This window comes from Cynocephalus volans, chromosome 11 (genome assembly GCF_027409185.1).
Source record: "Cynocephalus volans isolate mCynVol1 chromosome 11, mCynVol1.pri, whole genome shotgun sequence".
Lineage (NCBI taxonomy): Eukaryota > Metazoa > Chordata > Mammalia > Dermoptera > Cynocephalidae > Cynocephalus > Cynocephalus volans.
The window spans coordinates 28,301,157-28,320,155 of NC_084470.1; the positions used below are offsets into that span (position 1 = coordinate 28,301,157).

The 18,999-nt window shown below is 40.5% G+C and overlaps 1 pseudogene; it reads right to left on the reverse strand.

The window, feature by feature from the left end:
• Positions 1-3,275: 3,275 nt before the first annotated feature.
• LOC134390046 (collagen alpha-4(VI) chain-like) overlaps positions 3,276-18,999 on the reverse strand; it is an 82,475-nt pseudogene continuing 66,751 nt past the window's right edge.

Below are 18,999 nucleotides of genomic sequence, written 5' to 3' on the forward strand. Positions count from 1 at the left end.
AGTTCAGGTTGCTCCCCACTGCGTAGAGAGACTTTAGAGCTTCTGGGCCCACACATCCTGAGCCAGTCATCCCAGAGAAGGCAGGAAGGGCAGGACTTCCAGCCCAGGGCAGTCCCCACTGCTGGGAGAGAATTAAGAGGCTCAGGGCCCCCACACCCTGAGCCAGCTGTCCCAGAGAAGGCAGCTGGGGCAGGACTTCTGGTCCAGGCTGGCCCCCGCCACCAGGAGAGACTTAGGAGCCTCAGGGCCCCCTCACTTCAAGCCAGCCATGCCAGAGAAGGCAGACAGGGCAGGACTTCCAGCCCAGGCTAGTCCCTCCCACTGGGAGAGACTTAGGAGCCTCAGTGCCCCCTCACTCCGAGCCAGCCATGCCAGAGAAGGCAGTCAAGGTGGAGCCTCTGGCCCAGGCCAATCCCCACCCTGGGAGAGACTTAAGAGCCTTGGGACCCCCACACACCAAGCCAGCTGTCCCAGAACAGGCTGGTGCAGTGGGAAGCCCAGCCCAGGCTAGTTCCTGCTGACAAGAAGAAGCAGTCCCTTCAGGATCCAAGCCAGACATCAGGGTGAAACAAGTAGACTGTGATACCTCTGGTCACAATGACAAAATACCTAAGGAAAGATACCAGAAATATGAAAAATCAAGAAAGCACATTGCCACCAAAGAAAAATAATAACTCTCAAGTGCCAAATCATATAGAACAGGAAGTGTTTGAAATGACACACAAGGAATTTAGAGTAACAATTCTAAGGAAACTAAATGAGATACAAGAAAACTCAGGTAAACGAAACAATGAAATGAGAAGAAATATAATGGATCTGAAAGAAGAAATGTACAAAGAAATCAATGCCTTGAAAAAGACTGTAGCTGAACTTGTGGAGCTAAAGGATTCATTCAATGAAATAAAAAACACAACAGAGAGTTTAACCAGCAGACTTGGACAACCAGAAGAGAGAATTTCTGACCTAGAAGACAGGCTGTTTGAATTAACACAGGCAGACCAGGAAAAAGAAAAAAGAATCAAAAAACTGAAGAAAATCTAAGAGAGATAACAGACAACCTTAGGCACTCAAATACCCAAATCCCAGGTATTCCAGAAGGGGAGGAAAAAGGAAATGGCATTGAAAACATATTCAATGAAATAATAGCAGAAAACTTCCCAGGTATAGGGAAAGTCACAGATCTCCAGATTCAGGAAGCCAAAAGATCCCCAAACACATTCAACCCAAAAAGACCCCCTCCAAGACGTGATAATCAAACTGACAAAAACCAAAGACAAAGAGAGAATCTTAAAAGCTGCAAGAGAGAAGCAGCAAGTCACCTATAAGGGAGCCCCAATCAGAATAACATCAGACTTTTCATCAGAAACCCTAAAACCCAGAAATGAATGGGATGATATATTCAAAACACTAAAGGACAAAAGTTGCCAGCCAAGAATACTTTACCCAGCAAGGTTATCCTTCTGAAATGAAGGACAAATAGTATATTTCTCAGACAAACAAAACTGCAGGAGTTTGCTACCACATGACCAGACTTACAAGAAATTCTCAAGGAAGTACTGGGTTTGATACCACAAAAACAACCATCACTGCCACGAATACACAAGAAAGAACAATACCTACCAGCAAAACAAAAATGCTAACAAAAGAGAAAAAAACTAGTTTAGCTATCACCCCAAGAAATGAACAAATACAGAAGACAAACAGAAAATTAGAAAAAAAAGGAACAAAAGGTACTTTAGACATCTAAACAAAAATCACTAAAATGCTAGGAGCAAATCAACACCTTTCAATAATAACTCTAAATGTAAAGGGATTAAACTCCCCATTCAAAATACACAGACTGACTGACTGGATTTAAAATATGGACCCAACTATATGCTGTCTTTAAGAGACTTGCGTGACCTATAAAGACACACATAGACTAAGAGTGAAAGGATGGAAAAAGACATATCATGCAAATAAAAATGAAAAACGAGCTGGAGTAGCTATTCTTATATCAGATAAAATAGACTTTAAAGCAAAAAACATAAAGAGAGATAAAGAAGGCCACCATATAATGATAAAAGGATCTACCCATCAAGAAGACATGACAATCATAAATATATATGCACCCAATGTCAGAGCAGCCAGATTTACACAGCAAACACTAGTAGATCTAAAGAAAGAGATAGATACTAACACTGTAATAGCAGAGGACCTGAACACCCCACTCTCATCATTGGACAGATGATCTAGGCAAAAGTCAATAGAGAAACCCAAGATCTAATCAATACATTAGACAAATTGGACTTGGCAGATATCTACAGAACGTTCCATCCAACAACCTCAGAATATTCATTCTTCTCATCAGCACATGGAACATACTCCAGGATAGACCACATGTTAGGTCACAAAGCAAATCTCAACAAATTCAAAAAAATTAGAATTATTCCACGTATTTTTTCTGATCACAATGGATTAAAATTAGAAATCAATAATAAATGAAACTCTGGAAACTTTACAAACACATGAAAATTAAACAACATTCTACTTAATGACATATGGGTCAAAGAAGAAATTAAACAAGAAATCAAAGAATGTATTGAAACTAATGAAAATAATGACACATCATACCAAAACCTGTGGGATGCTACAAAAGCAGTACTAAAGGGGATATTTATCACATTAAATGCTTGCTTCAGAAGAATGGAAAGATGGCAAATAAACAACCTAACACTTCACCTTAATGTTCTAGAATAACAAGAACAATTCAAACCTAAAGTTAGTAGATGGAAAGAAATAATTAAGATCAGAGCAGAATTAAATGAAATAGAAACCCAAAAAACAATACAAAAGATCAATTAAAAAAAGGTGGTTTTTTGAAAAGATAAATAAAATTGACAAACCTTTGGCAAGATTAACTAAGAAGAGAGAAGACCTAAATAACAAAAATTAGAAATGAAAAAGGTGATATTACAACTAACACATCAGAAATATGAGGAATCATTAGAGACTACTATAAACAACTATATGCCAACAAATTAGAAAATCTGGAAGAAATGGACAAATTTCTGGATGCATACAAACTACCAAAACTGAGCCAAGAAGATATAGAAAATCTGAACAGGCCAATAACAATAAAAGAGATTGAAGCTGTTATCAGAAGGCTCCCAATGAAGAAAAGACCAGAACTGGACAGGTTCACTGCAGAGTTCTACCGAACCTTCACAGAGGAACTGATACCGATTCTCTACCAACTGTTCCAAAAGATTGAAACAGAGGCCATTCTCCCAAACTCATTCTATGACACAAACATCACCCCGATACTGAAACCAGACAAAGATACATCAAAAATAGAAAACTACAGGCCAATATCCTTGATGAATATAGATGCAAAAATCCTCAATAAGATACTAGCTAACAGAATACAGCAACACATACAAAAAATTATCCACCATGATCAAGTGGGATTCATCCCAGGGATGCAAGATTGGTTCAACATATGCAAATTAATAAATGTGATATACCACATCAATAAAAGCAAAGACAAAAACCAGATGATCATCTCTGTAGATACTGAAAAAGAATTTGACAAAATTAAACATTCATTCATGATAAAGACTCTCTACAAGTTAGGTATAGATGGAAAGTATCTGTACACAATTAAAGAAATATATGATAAGCCCACTGCCAATATCATCCTGAATGGGATCCCTTAAGAACAGGAACTAGACAAGGATGCCCACTCTCACCACTCCTATTCAACATAGTGTTGGAAGTACTAGCCAGAGCAATCAGAGAAGAGAAGAGAAGGAAATAAAGGGCATCCAGATTGGAAAAGATGAAGTCAAACTGTCCCTGTTTGCAGATGACATGATCCTATATATCGAACAGCCTAAAACCTCTACAAAAAAACTCTTGGAATTGATAAATGATTTCAGCACAGTAGCAGGATACAAAATCAACACACAAAAATCAGTAGCATTTCTTTTCTCCAATAGTGAACATGCAGAAGGAGAAATCAAGAAAGCCTGCCCATTTACAATAGCCACCAAAAAAATAAAATACTTAGGAATTGAGTTAACCAAGGAGGTGAAAAATCTCTATAATGAGAACTACAAACCACTGCTGAGAGAAATTAGAGAGGATACAAGAAGATGGAAAGATATCCCATGCTCTTGGATTGGAAGAATCAACATAGTGAAAATGTCCATACAACCCAAAGTGATATACAAATTCAATGCAATCCCTATCAAAATTCCAAAGACATTTTTCTCAGAAATGGAAAAAACTATCCAGACATTTATATGGAACAATAAAAGACCACGCATAGCCAAAGCAATGCTGAGCAAAAAAAATAAAGCTGGAGGCATAACACTACCTGACTTTAAGCTATACTACAAAGCTATAATAACCAAAACAGTATGGTACTGGCATAAAAACAGACACACTGACCAATGGAATAGAATAGAGAATCCAGAAATCAACCCACACACTTACTGCCATCTGATCTTTGACAAAGGCACCAAGCCTATTCACTGGGGAAGGGACTGCCTCTTCAGCAAATGGTTGATATGACAAGCAAACAGAAAGGACATTGTTGGGGGGGAGAGGGGGAGGGAGAAGGGAGGGAGGTTTTGGTGAGGGGGAGCAATAATCAGCCACAATGTATATCGACAAAATAAAACTTTAAAAATAAATAAATAAATAAATAAATAAAAATAATAAACAAACAAAAAAAAAGATAAAGATGAAAAACAGGGAATCTAGCTTACGAAGCAAGAAGTAGTTTGGTTTTTAACAAAAGCAGTGCCTGCTAGACAAGGATGCCCACTCTCACCACTCCTATTCAACATAGTGTTGGAAGTACTAGCCAGAGCAATCAGAGAAGAGAAGGAAATAAAGGGCATCCAGATTGGAAAAGATGAAGTCAAACTGTCCCTGTTTGCAGATGACATGATCCTATATATCGAACAGCCTAAAACCTCTACAAAAAAACTGTTGGAATTGATAAATGATTTCAGCACAGTAGCAGGATACAAAATCAACACACAAAAATCAGTAGCATTTCTTTTCTCCAATAGTGAACATGCAGAACGAGAAATCAAGAAAGCCTGCCCATTTACAATAGCCACCAAAAAAATAAAATACTTAGGAATTGAGTTAACCAAGGAGGTGAAAAATCTCTATAATGAGAACTACAAACCACTGCTGAGAGAAATTAGAGAGGATACAAGAAGATGGAAAGTTATTCCATGCTCTTGGATTGGAAGAATCAACATAGTGAAAATGTCCATACTACCCAAAGTGATATACAAATTCAATGCAATCCCCATCAAAATTCCAAAGACATTTTTCTCAGAAATGGAAAAAACTATTCAGACATTTATATGGAACAATAAAAGACCACGAATAGCCAAAGCAATGCTCAGCAAAAAAAATAAAGCTGGAGGCATAACACTACCTGACTTTAAGCTATACTACAAAGCTATAATAACCAAAACAGTATGGTACTGGCATAAAAACAGACACACTGACGAATGGAATAGAATAGAGAATCCAGAAATCAACCCTCACACTTACTGCCATCTGATCTTTGACAAAGGCACCAAGCCTATTCACTGGGGAAGGGACTGCCTCTTCAGCAAGTGGTGCTGGGATAACTGGATATCGATATGCAGGAGAATGAAACTAGATCCATACCTCTCACCGTATACTAAAATCAACTCAAAATGGATTAAGGATTTAAATATACACCCTGAGACAATAAAACTTCTTAAAGAAAACATAGGGGAAACACTTCAGGAAATAGGACTGGGCACAGACTTCATGAATACGACCCCAAAAGCACGGGCAACCAAAGGAAAAATAAACAAATGGGATTATATCAAACTAAAAAGCTTCTGCACAGCAAAAGAAACAATTAAAAGAGTTAAAAGACAACCAACAGAGTGGGAGAAAATATTTGCAAAATATACATCTGACAAAGGATTAATATCCAGAATATATAAGGAACTCAAACAACTTTACAAGAAGAAAACAAGCAACCCAATTAAAAAATGGGCAAAAGAGCTAAGTAGGCATTTCTCTAAGGAAGATATCCAAATGGCCAACAGACATATGAAAAAATGCTCAACATCACTCAGCATCCGGGAAATGCAAATCAAAACCACATTGAGATACCATCTAACCCCAGTTAGGATGGCTAAAATCCAAAAGACTATGAACGATAAATGCTGGCGAGGCTGCGGAGAAAAAGGAACTCTCATACATTGTTGGTGGGACTGCAAAATGGTGCAGCCTCTATGGAAAATGGTATGGAGGTTCCTTAAACAATTGCAAATAGATCTACCATACGACCCAGCCATCCCACTGTTGGGAATATACCCAGAGGAATGGAAATCATCAAGTCGAAGGTATACCTGTTCCCCAATGTTCATCGCAGCACTCTTTACAATAGCCAAGAGTTGGAACCAGCCCAAATGCCCATCATCAGATGAGTGGATACGGAAAATGTGGTACATCTACACAATGGAATACTACTCAGCTATAAAAACGAATGAAATACTGCCATTTGCAACAACATGGATGGACCTTGAGAGAATTATATTAAGTGAAACAAGTCAGGCACAGAAAGAGAAATACCACATGTTCTCACTTATTGGTGGGAGCTAAAAATTAATATATAAATTCACACACACATACACACATACACACACAAACCGGGGGGGGGGGGGAAGAGGATATAACAACCACAATTATTTGAAGTTGATACAACAAACAAACAGAAAGGACATTGTTGGGGGGGAGGGGGGGAGGGAGAAGGGAGGGAGGTTTTGGTGATGGGGAGCATTAATCAGCTACAATGTATATCGACAAAATAAAATTATAAAAAAAAAAAATAAAAAATAAAATTAGAAGTTAAAAAAAAAAAAAAAACAAAAAAAAACAAAAGCAGTGCCTGGATTTATATCTTTACTAGTTTCATTTTGTTTGGCTGCTGTTTCTTCATTTTCTTCAGTGTCATATTTGTTCTTTCATAATTTTCAAATGCTTCTGGCTTAGTTACAGCTGTCATCATGCCTTTTCTCTTCTCTTCTAGAAAAATGTCTGTTGCTTCAAGTGCTTCCAAATCATCAGCAAAGCCAGACATGCCGAACTGGCGCTTGGGCAACCTGTATACAAACATTCCATGTCAAATTGCATAACCAAACCTCAAGAACTGAGAGGTTCAACTCCCAACTGTCATTGCCACAATCAAAAACTTTAGGTTTTGCCATTTCCTGATGACTTTGTTATTGCATTGGCTATTTTCTTAAGTTTGGAGACATGTTTGGACAAATATCAGAGTTTTTAGCACATGAGCATCCCAGTCCCAATGGTTTGGGTCAAGTCAAGGATAATCACTGCCTGTGAACTTTCTTTAAGGAGAGAGTCTCCTTCCTGGGGCAGAGCTGTGGGACACTCAGCCTTGCCCTCAGCCTCTGATTGTAGCAGAGTGTCCCCATGGTAGGACCCTTACATTCTTTAATCAGATCTGGAGGAGGGTACTGGTCTGTTGTACCAAAAAGTAAAATTTAAAAAAAAACAAGCCAAATCAAATAAAACATAAAATCACATACAACCTTAAACATAAAACAAAACAAAATACAGATATTATCCATTAAGACGTAAAATTCAGAAGACATAAAATAAAATATAAACCATAAAACATAGTAAAACATAAAACAAAAAACAAAATGAAACAAAATAAAATAAATACATAACAATATCAAAATAAAAGCAAACAGAACATTAAGAGAAAAAAATCCATGAAGACATTAAATCAAAAAAGACAAAATGAATTCAAATAAAGCATAAAATAAATATAAAAACAAAATCAAATAAAACAAAACAAAAAAATAAAAACATAAAATGCATCCTATCATATGAATCCTATAAAATAAAATTACAGCATGAAAGAATATAACAAAACACAAAATACTACCTAACATAATAAAACTTCAAAAAAAAAGTAAAATCAAGACAGATTAGAAGTTATTTCCTCAGGCTGCTTCTCTCTCAAAGAATCAACTAAGCTATAAGCCATCTATTACCTTTCTCTCCACTACCCCCTGCAAAGATAAGGAATCTAAGGTTCAAAGAGGTTCATTGACTTTTTTTAATAAATTGGCTTTTCCAGGATCACACAGCTCACTAGTGGCAGAGCTAGGACTAGAACCAATTAATTGATCTTTGTACTTCTCAAATTGGAGAGGCACAAATGCTATCTCTGTGCAATACTTCTAAGACATCCATTAGAATCCCTTTATTCCTTTAGTCCCTCAGGGCCCCCAAGCAGGATGTCACACCCACTTATAAACTGAGAAACTAATGTTTCCTGGCAAGGGGGTACTAGGAGGCCTCACATATTACAGTGAAGAACCCTGCTCGTGACTTGTTTTGAATTATGCAGTGGAGGTTGAAACCCAGGACAAACTCCTGGAAATGTGACCAATATAATACCCTGTCCACCCGGATTCTACATCTCCATTAGTAAGCTAGGGATAGGTTAGGTACTGGCAGTACATGAATTTGGTTCAGCTAGTCCTGATGAGAGGTGACAATGCTAGAGCTGGGAGGTGGGGAAGAACTCCGGCCAGGGCACACAGTCACAGCCCTTGCCCCCCAGTCATCACTATTGCTTTTTTCCACCCAACTTGGTGTGGGTGACCCTGGACTTTTGTCCCATGTCCCTTAGTTCCTGGCAAGTCCCTGAAGAACCTTGACCCCAGGCTGTGCAATTCTCATTTTGGTTAATAAGAAAATTGAGAAGTTGTGTGGAAGCTTGAGGCCTCCCAACTACCAGATGAGAGATTCAGGACAAGAAGCCAGCACTAGTCTCAGCACAATGCCAGGGCAATGATGGTGCAGGGATTTGAGGCCCCCAGGGCTGCCAGTCTGCACACATCAAAGCAAGGGTGAAGGTACAATGGGCACCTACCTGCCCAAATGCCAGGCTCTGTAAGTTCTTCTCCCGAAGCCACCCAGGTTACTCCGGTACTCAGAGACTGGTCACTTGTAGAAGACTCAGGAAGGCCCACATGAATCCCCAGGTGAAGGCTATCTTGGGCTGCAAGACAGCCTCTAGGTCAGCAGGTGTTGCTCAGAGGAGGTACGGGCCACACCCAGCCAGCTCATGGGCACCCACACCTGGGCCCAAGGCCAGCACAAACAAGGTGACGCCCTTGCATTTGGCCTCCAGGGACAGAGTCCTTAGCTTTTCCCTGTCCCAGATGCTTGTCTTGCTGGCCACAATGGTGAAGAGAGCCCATGCCCTCTGCGCCAGAGAGGCTACCAGGAGAACCTTCTCCAGTGTCCATGCCAAAGCATGGCCCAGGGTGAGGGCACCTTGTAGAGGGTGGCCTGAAGCCTCACAGACTTGCTTCTGCATCTGCATCCAGTGGCCATAGGATGTCAGATGGAAGCCCTCCAGCACAGGGGGACCACCCATACCTGGCCAGAAGCCAGGCTTCATGTGCGTCACCAGGGCCACATGTGCCCAACAGCTGGATGTGCTCAGCTATGCAGCCAACTCCAGGTCTTCTAGCACACCGTCCACTAGACTCAATGCTCCATGGTACACATCAGCACCGACACTAAGGGAGCTGTCCACCGTGAACATCAAGCCCATGTCCACCACCATGGGCCTGGGTACCTCTGGCTCACATTCTGGGGCTGCTTGACACTTGCCTGGGGAGGAAGCACAGGGAGAGGCCATGCATCCCCTTCTTTTCCATGCAAAACACAGTTCCAGACTCAAAAAGGATAGCTACTGCTGAGTGCAGTGTGCCAGGCATTGCGTTGACACTGCAAGCCAATGTGCACTGTAAGTAAAGGTGCCCATTTTTCAGAAGAAGGAATTGAGAGTGATTGCACACTTAATGTGTTTACCCACTAGCCATATGCTTCCTAAACTCTGGGTTCACAGACATCATTCCCTTATCGCCCTCCAAAAAGAATTACAGGGCCGAGCCCGTGGCGCACTCAGGAGAGTGCGGCGCTGGGAGCGCAGCGACGCTCCCGCCGCGGGTTCGGATCCTACATAGGAATGATCGGTGCACTCACTGGCTGAGTGCCGGTCACGAAAAAAGACAAAAAAAAAAAAAAAAAAAAGAATTACAGATGCTCCTCAACTTGGTTAGCTCCGAATAAACCCATCATAAATTTAAAATATTGAAAGTTGAAAATGCATTTAATACACCTAACATATCCAAAATCATAGCTTAGCCTTAAACGTGCACAGACACTTATGATAGTCTACAGTTGGGCAAACCCATTTAACACAAAGTCTATTTTACAATAAAGTGATGAATATTTTATACAACTTATTGAACAATGCCCTGAAAGTGAAAAACAGAATGTTTGTATGGGTACTCAAAGTATGGTTTCTGCTGAATGGGTATCACTTTTGCATCATCGTGAAGTCAAAAAGTCAGTAATTTGAACCATCTTAAGGCAGGACCATCTGTATAGATGAATTGCTTATCAAGTAGATAGATCAACAGCAGTAAACAACATTTGGGAAACCACATAAAAGCACTGATTGCTAGAGCTGAGACTTGCGTTAACACCCACATGAAACTGCCATTTTTTTAGGTTAAAAAAAGATCAAATATTGGCAATTTTAAACGATAGCCTAATAATGTGGTCTGAGAGTTCTCAAGTTGGTTCAGCATCAGAATGGTATATGGATTTTTATTTTTTTATTTTTTTGGTATAGATTCTCAGGCTCAATCCACATAAAGATTCTGGTTTGGTAGAGCTGGATGGAGCCCAGAATCTGCAATTGAAATCTACCCCAGGTATTCTGATAACAATGTCATGAGGGACCCCTGATGGGTAAATCCTTTCATTTAGACCTGGTGGGCAGCAGGCGTTCTAAACCTGGAAGCCACAGTCCCCCAAGGAGTCTGTGAACTAAGATGGGAAAAAATTATATCTTATTTTCACTACCTCTACTGACATGAAATTTAGCAATTCCTTTCATTATGCGTAAAGGCAACAAACCACTATAGTACTAGTGATCTCGATACCACCAGAATCGCTGCCATTCCATATCATATTACAGTTGTTGCAAATAGTTCAATATTATTTACACTCATCACTACTTTGAAATAATACTTATTAGACCTTCCGCTAAATCTTGTCATTTAATATGCTAATAAAGAAGCACATAAGGAATGGATTTTTAAAATGTGCTATATAGACACAATGTAGTATATGTACACAATGACCAAGAAAGACTTTTTTAAGCCTTAAAAATGTAGGAACTCCTGTCATTTGCAACAACATGGACGAACCTAGAGGACATTATACTAAAAATTAAATAAGCCAAGCACAGGCAGACAAAGACCACATGAGCTCAGTTATATGTGGCATTTTTAAAAGTCGAACTTACAGAAGTAGAGAGTAGAATAATGGTTACTAGAGGCAGGAAGATGGACAGGGAAAGGGGAAATCTTGGTCAAAGCGTACAAAGTTCAGTTAGGAAGAACAGGTTCTGGTGATCTATTGCACAGCGAGATGACTATCGTTAATAATAATGTATTGCATGTTTCAAAATAGCTTTAAGAGGTATTTATATATATATATATGGGATTTTTTGTTGTTGTTTTTGCTTTTGTTGTTGGTTTTTTGGTTGTTTTGGGGGGGGTTTTTTGGCAGCTGGCCGATACGGGGATCTAAACCTGTGACCTAGGAATGGGTTTTAAATGTTCTAACTACAAAAAAATAAGTATTTGAGGTGATGGTTATATTACCCTGATTTGATCATTCCACAATGTATACATGCACTGAACCATCATATTGTACTTCATAAATATATATAATTGTTATTTGTCAATTAAAAATATAAAACAAAAAAGGAGCATACATATCAAAAATTTTAATATTTTGATAATATATTTCCAATGTAATCATTTCCCTTTGAAATCCTCTGAATTTTATTTTATGCATTTTAAAACATTATTCTGAGGAGATCATAGGTTTAACCAGATGCCAAAAGGATCTATGGTGCCAAAAAAGGCTAAAAACTCCTAATTTTTTGCATTAGCACAGCACAGTAGCCAGACTGCCTGGTTCAGTCCAGCTTTATCCTTGCTTAGTGTGTGACCTTGGGCAAATTACTTAGCCTTCCCAGAGCCTCAGCTTTCTCACCTGTCAGATAAAAATAATGATAATAGTATCAACCTTATGAGGATTTTTGTAAGATTTAAGTGAAAAAAAAGTTAATATATATGTAAGTGCTCAGAACAGTGTTTGATGCACAGTGAGAGCTCAATAAATAAGCACCAGCTGAATTTATGTTTGGACAGGAGAAGGTGCTGAGGCCCAAGGTCAGATGAGATGATGGATATGAGAGCAGTTCATCAACTGTGACACACTGCACAAGTGGCAGTTGCTGCACTTGACTTGACCAAGTAATCACAGCTCACAGCCAAATTTCTCCTGGCAGTGCTAGGTCTTAGTGTGTATCAAGTAGAGGGAATAATGAAATCCCCTTTTGAGTTCACCTGCTCTGGTCTTGGATGAAGTGAGTATGGATGGGAGCGGTTCGCATGTGGGCATGCATGGGTTTCTGCAGTTCTCTCTGGCACAGTGTGGGGTGTGGGATGGGCGGGGGGAGGTGGGAGAAGGAACCAAAAAGGACTGAATGACTGGCCAGCATCCCACTACTGGCCAATGGTAGTTTCAGGCCTAGAACTCAGGACCCTTGACTCTTAGTTCAGTGGTCTACTCATCACATTTAGGTGCCATTGAGAAAGGAACCACAAGCCCAGCCATCCACAGGAGCCTCGCAGGACAGGCAGATGAACAGAGCAGGCCAGGGGTAGGACAGCAGGGAGGGTAGGGACCATGGGCACTAGCAGTTGCTCACCCCATCAAAAGGGGTCAGGCACCACTCAGCTCTGCTCACAGTGGCCACCACATGGGAATGTAGCATCTGGGACTCTCCAGACAATTCTGACTTCTTAAGAAAAACTTAAAATCCAGACTTCATAGGAAATTCCCAGATTTTAAAACCCCACTCATGCCAAGCAAAATACACATCTGCAGAGCAGATCTGGCCTGTGACCACCAATTAATTCATCCTGTTCTAACGGCATCGGTCTGATCATAAATGCTATTCTGGCTTATCATTGCAGAGAGTGCAGCGGCCAGGCACTCCACATCCTGCTGGTGCTCGTGCTCCCAAATGAATAAGTGAGATCTATCGGTTCCATCCATCTAATCCAAACACACACATGCTTACGATTAGCTAAATTTCGGGCCATGTGTTTCACGTTTTTTCCAATTCAAATGAGAAAAACAAAAGTGATATTTTGAAAAGAATATATAGGTATATAAATATGTATGTATAAATTATTCAGCATTATATATTACAGTTGCTTGTAGTCACTTAGTTCTCTCATTCTAACCTGGAGGATGGACGATCGTTCGTGTGGCTACGTGAACTGTAGGTCTTCAGACTCCCAATGTGTATAAAACTCAGCCAATGTCATGTCATGTCCCAATGGGGTGAGGAGATGAGGGTTCAATCATTTGTAAATTCCATAAATCTTTACTAATTGTTCACAGTATGCAAGATGCAATGTGGTGGGAGTTATTAACATGAACAGCAGACTCTTCAAGGAGGTGGTCGTGTAGGTCAAATACCATTAGAGTAGAAAGAGGTAGCCATGAGGGAGGCCCCTCTAGAGTACTTCTAGCGTTCAGAGTTGGGACACATTACAACCAGAAAGTAAGAATGAGAAGGGATGAGGGAAGGCTTTGTAGAGATGGGACGTTTGCTTGTCTCCCTCACTTAACCTTCCCAATTATGATGAATTTAAAAATTGATAACAAGATTTAAAAGCAACATTTTAATAATAACAATAATAAAAACAACAAGGTTCATGGAACAACTGGTTAGATGATCAACAAACCTATCCCCATTTCTCCCTAGGGCCACAGCCAGACTACATTTCTCAGCCTCCCTTGCATGAGGTGGTACCATATGACAGGGTCTCACCAGCCAGATGTAGAGGATCTAGAAAAAGGTTTTGAGGCCCCAGGGTATAATGTGTCCATTGGGCCACTGATAGAAGGAGCCCAGGTCCTGAAACAGCTGCACACAGCAACATGTCCTCCACACACACCTACACACAAAGGGCCCACATCTGCCTGTGACAGGTGGCAGAAATCACCTTTTATTGTGTTACACCACTGAGACTTGAAGATGAATGGTCTAACAGTTAACCTGCCCTGACTAATGCAGACTATTTGTAGGACAGGACTTCCTGATGAACCTAGAAATGTTTTTAGATTGTTTTTCTCAAGATCTGAGGTGTGGTTTGCAAAGAGGTAGATGTCCTAGACTTAGTCATGTCCATCTTTGTATCCACTCTCTGTCAAAGCACACAGACAAGGCCCGCCTTAGGGTCAGATCCTCCTTCTTCGTCCATGTGCCCAGGAACAAGAGGCTCTGGGTCCTCCTCTAGGTAGCAAGGTACTGAGAATGTGCACACGCCATGCCAGCCCTCAGGGAGACAGTCGGCCAAGGGTTACTTTGAAAAATAACCTTCTTAACACATACTCATTACAGAGTTCTTCACTTTTTCTGTTTGGGAATGCTGCAATCCCAAACACTGTCTTTTGGAGTGAGTATACTTGAAGAAAAAAACCCTAGTGGGGAAAGAAATGTGAAATTGAACATTTGTTTATGCTAATGTAACACAAAAAACCATGGGAACGTTTTTTAAGGCTCCTGAGAAGAAAGGCAGAAAGCATCCTCTCTTGTTCCTCCTATGGCAAAAGCAACCTTAACTTATGGTTTTTTGCTGACTTAGAAATTCAAATGAACCAAGACTGACTAAACAGCTACTACATAAAAGTCTTAACAAGCCATGTGGAGATACACAGATGAGATGGCCACACCTTCAAAGAACTCAAAACCTAAGTGGAAAGATAGACAAATTATTTTTAAGAAAGAAAGAGCTCCAATAATATTTTTTAGGAACACAGGAAGAGGAGATTCATTTCAAGGGAAGAGGAAAGTGAGGAACTGATAAAGAAAATGGCATCTGGCACTTTTGAGAGAATGAGTAGGATAGTTAACTGGGCAAAGGAGCAGAGGAAAGAATCCTGGTGTGAAAGAACAGCATGTACAAGCACCCGGAGGTGGACAGTGGTTATCTCTGGAATTCGGCTCAATGCCTCCATTCCACATGGAGCAGAGAGCGCCCGCCTCCAAGGGGCAGCTGCACGGCACATCTGAAATCCTGGAACTCCTTGTCACATGAGGAAGCTGGCATGAAGAGTGAGTGCAGGGTGGCCAACATTCAACATTCACATCTACTCCACATGCTCATCAGGTCTGAGTACCGACCAAACCAAATGGACCTAGTGAATCACCAAGAATAAGAGACCACAGTGGAGACAGGGATATGACACATCACTAGCCTTACTGAAAATCACACGAGGCAACTCTGAAGGCTCTGAAACCAGGCTCCATTACAATGTGCCAGGAAATGTGAGGAGGCTGGGATAACCCTAGGAGTACTGATCATACCCCAAGAGTTGTGGGGGATGCTAAGTCCATGTACACTATTTTTAAGTCACAGGAAACCTGAAGTACGTTCTAAAATGTTGAATTTGAGAGAATTTTTAAGGTATTAAAGACTTCAAACGAATTCAAACATTCCCCCCAAGTGTGTACAAATTCATACTACTCTGTCTTAGAGATGGTTCCTGGGGGAAAGTTCCATATAGTACTTACAGATTATGTGTCAGAAACCTGGGTCCCAGTCCTTGATCCACCTTAAATGGTTCTGTGACCTCGTGTATTAATCCATTTCTGTTGCTTATAACAGAATGCCTGAGACTGGGTAATTTATAAAGAACAGAGGTTTATTTGGCTTACGAGTCTGGGACAGCTGTATCTGGCACGGGCCTCAGGTTGCTTCTACTCATGGAGGAAAGCAGCAGGCAGCCGGCGGGTACAAGCAGATCACATGGCGAGAGGAAGCAAGAGAGAGAAAGAGGAGGTGCCAGGGTCTTTTAAACAACCAGCTCTGGCAGGAACTAACAGAGGTAGAACTCACTCACTACCCACCCCCCAGGGCATTAATCTATTTTTGAGGGATCCGTCCCCATGACCCAATCTGCTCCCAACACTGCCACAATAGGGATCAAATTTTGACATGAACTTTTGGGGGTCCACATATTCAAACTCTATCACCTCGGATAAGCCTCTGGCCTCAGTTTCCTCAGCAACCCAGTTTTAGGCTAGGAGGAGTCTCTTCCTGTTCTAGCATGGCCTGGTCGTAGGTGACTGTCTTCTGTATTTGCCTCTTGTTCGGGACAATGTGTCACCTTTTCTACTCTGAGCAGCACGGAGCACATAACTCTTCTATCTGTTGTTCTGCTTCTTGGAAAACTATCAAATCCAATAGAAATTGAATAGCTACAAAACCTAAACCTTTTTTTTTATGTCTTTATTTTTTTTTTTATTGAAACATAGTTGATAATACATATTTGTGAGGTACAAAGTTGACTACCAATACTGTGCACAATATGTGATGATCAAATCAGGATAATTAGCATGTTCATCATTACACTACATAATCATTCTTTGTGTCCATTAACCAATTTATGATGTCTTTGTTTATTTATTTATCAATAATATTCATGAGATACAAAGCTGATTGTCCCCCCTCCTGTGTACGATGTGGGAGCCAGGTTCATACTGGGGGCATACCCATTACCAGAAATTACTTTTGTACCCCTTGTCCCCACACAATTATCCCCCAACCTCCAGCCCCCTCCCCATCCCCCCCCCATTCTAATTTGTAGCCCTAGGAATGTTCCCTCCCTCTGTTAGACCATGGCACTGCTGTGGTCTTTCTTTCCTGCCTTCCTTTCTCTCTTAGCTCCCACATATGAGTGAGCACATACCGTATTTAATCCCTCTGTGTTTTGCTTGTTTCACTCAACATAAGTTTCTCCAGGTTCATCCATGTTGTTGCAAATGGGAGTATTTCATTCTTTTTTACGACAGAGTAGTATTCCATAGTGTATATATACCACAGTTTCCTTTTCCAATCATCCATTGATGGATCCATATCTTGGCTATTGTAAACAGAGCTGAGATAAACACAGGAGTGCAGGTATCTCTTCAACATGATGATTTCCGTTCCTCTGGATATTTACCCAGAAGAGGGATTGCTGGATCATATGGAAGATCTATCTGTAGTTGTTTTTTTTGTTTGTTTTTGTTTTTTTTGACCAGCATGGGGATTGCAATCCTCAGCATGGTGTGGTCCGCACCGCGCTCAGCCAGTGAGCACACCGGCCATCCCTATATAGGATCCGAACCTGCGGCCGCAGCGCTCCCAGCACCACACTCTCCTGAGTGAGCCATGGGGCCGGCCCTATCTGTAGTTGTTTGAGAAACCTCCATACTGTTTTCCATAGTGGTTGTATTAATTTACAGTCCTACCAACAGTGCAGTAGTGTTCCCTTCTCTCCACACCCTCGCCAGCATTTGTTATTCACCACCCATTTTTTTAATTGGGTCATTTATTTTTTTGCTGTATAATTGCTTGAGTTCTATGTATATTCTGGATATTAATCCCTGCTCAGATGCATAGTTAGCAAAAATTTTCTCCCACTCTGTAGGTTGTCTTTTCACTCTGTTGATTGTTTCCTTTGCTGTGCAGAAACTTTTTAGTTTGATATAGTCCCATTTGTTTATTTTTTCTTTTGCTGCTTGTGCTTTTGGGCTCATGTTCATAAAGCTTGTGCCCTGACTTAACTGCTGAATTGTTTCAACTATATTTTCCCTTAGTAATTTTATAGTTTCGGGTCTTAAACCTAGGTCGTTAGTCCATTTTGAGTTGATTTTAGTGTATGGTGAGAGATGCAGATCTAGTTTCATTCTTCTGTATATGGATATCCGGTTTTCCCAGCACCACTTGTTGAAGAGGCAATCTTTTCCCCAATGTAGATTTTTGTTGCCTTTGTCTAATATCAGATGGCTATAAGCTTGAGGAGTGATTTCTGGGTTCTCTATTCTACTTCACTGGTCTGAATGTGCAGCTGAATAGACATTTTTCAAAGGAAAACATACAAATGGCCAACAGATAAATGGGAAAATGCTCACCCTCACTAGTCATCAGGAAAATGCAAATTAAAACCACATTGAGATACCACCTTACTCCAGTGAGACTGGCTATAATCAAAAAGACGGTGAATAACAAAACCTACATCTTTTTAAAACTTTTCTTAGGAACAATAATTTTATGATCATATTTAAAATTTGTGTTATTCTTGCCAAAAAAAAAAGTTGTGGGAACAAGTACAGATAGACACAATGGAAGTCTTCCTTCAAGGGAAATTATGACTCAGTATAGATTCATCTGTATCTAGTTGTTACTAATAAATATTTAGTTACTTTGACTTTGGACTTGACAGCATGGTGCTCGTCACTGATAAGGTAGACAAAACACTTCCTGAGAAAGCTCAAGTGTGGGAGGAAATCCAGTGCGAGGAGAGGAGAAAATTGGCTCTATGATTCCTGCACAAACTCCCATCAGCACCAAAGAAGGAAATCTCAAAAACAGAGTACCTTAACACAAGTCAAGAGATCTGCCTGAGGCTCAAAGCTTTGCCATAGCCTAGATTATCACTTCTGGCAATTCCTTCAACCAATTTCATTCCTAAATGTTCAGTTGTGGTTTGTTGGAACTAGTGTGTACTAAAGACAAGAGTGCATTGAGGGGAGGGGATATGGCACAGGAGCTTGCATTAACATCCTCTTTTGTTTAATAGACACAAAGACATTTTCTCAAGGAGTACAGGATAACCCTCAAATCTCAGCCCCCCAGGATTAAAGAATTCCTCATGAGCCCCAACCTGGAGAGACCCGCAGAGTTAAATGCAATGTTTCAGCTATCATACTAAGCTGCCAGAGGTCATGGGACAATGCTCATTCCTAGA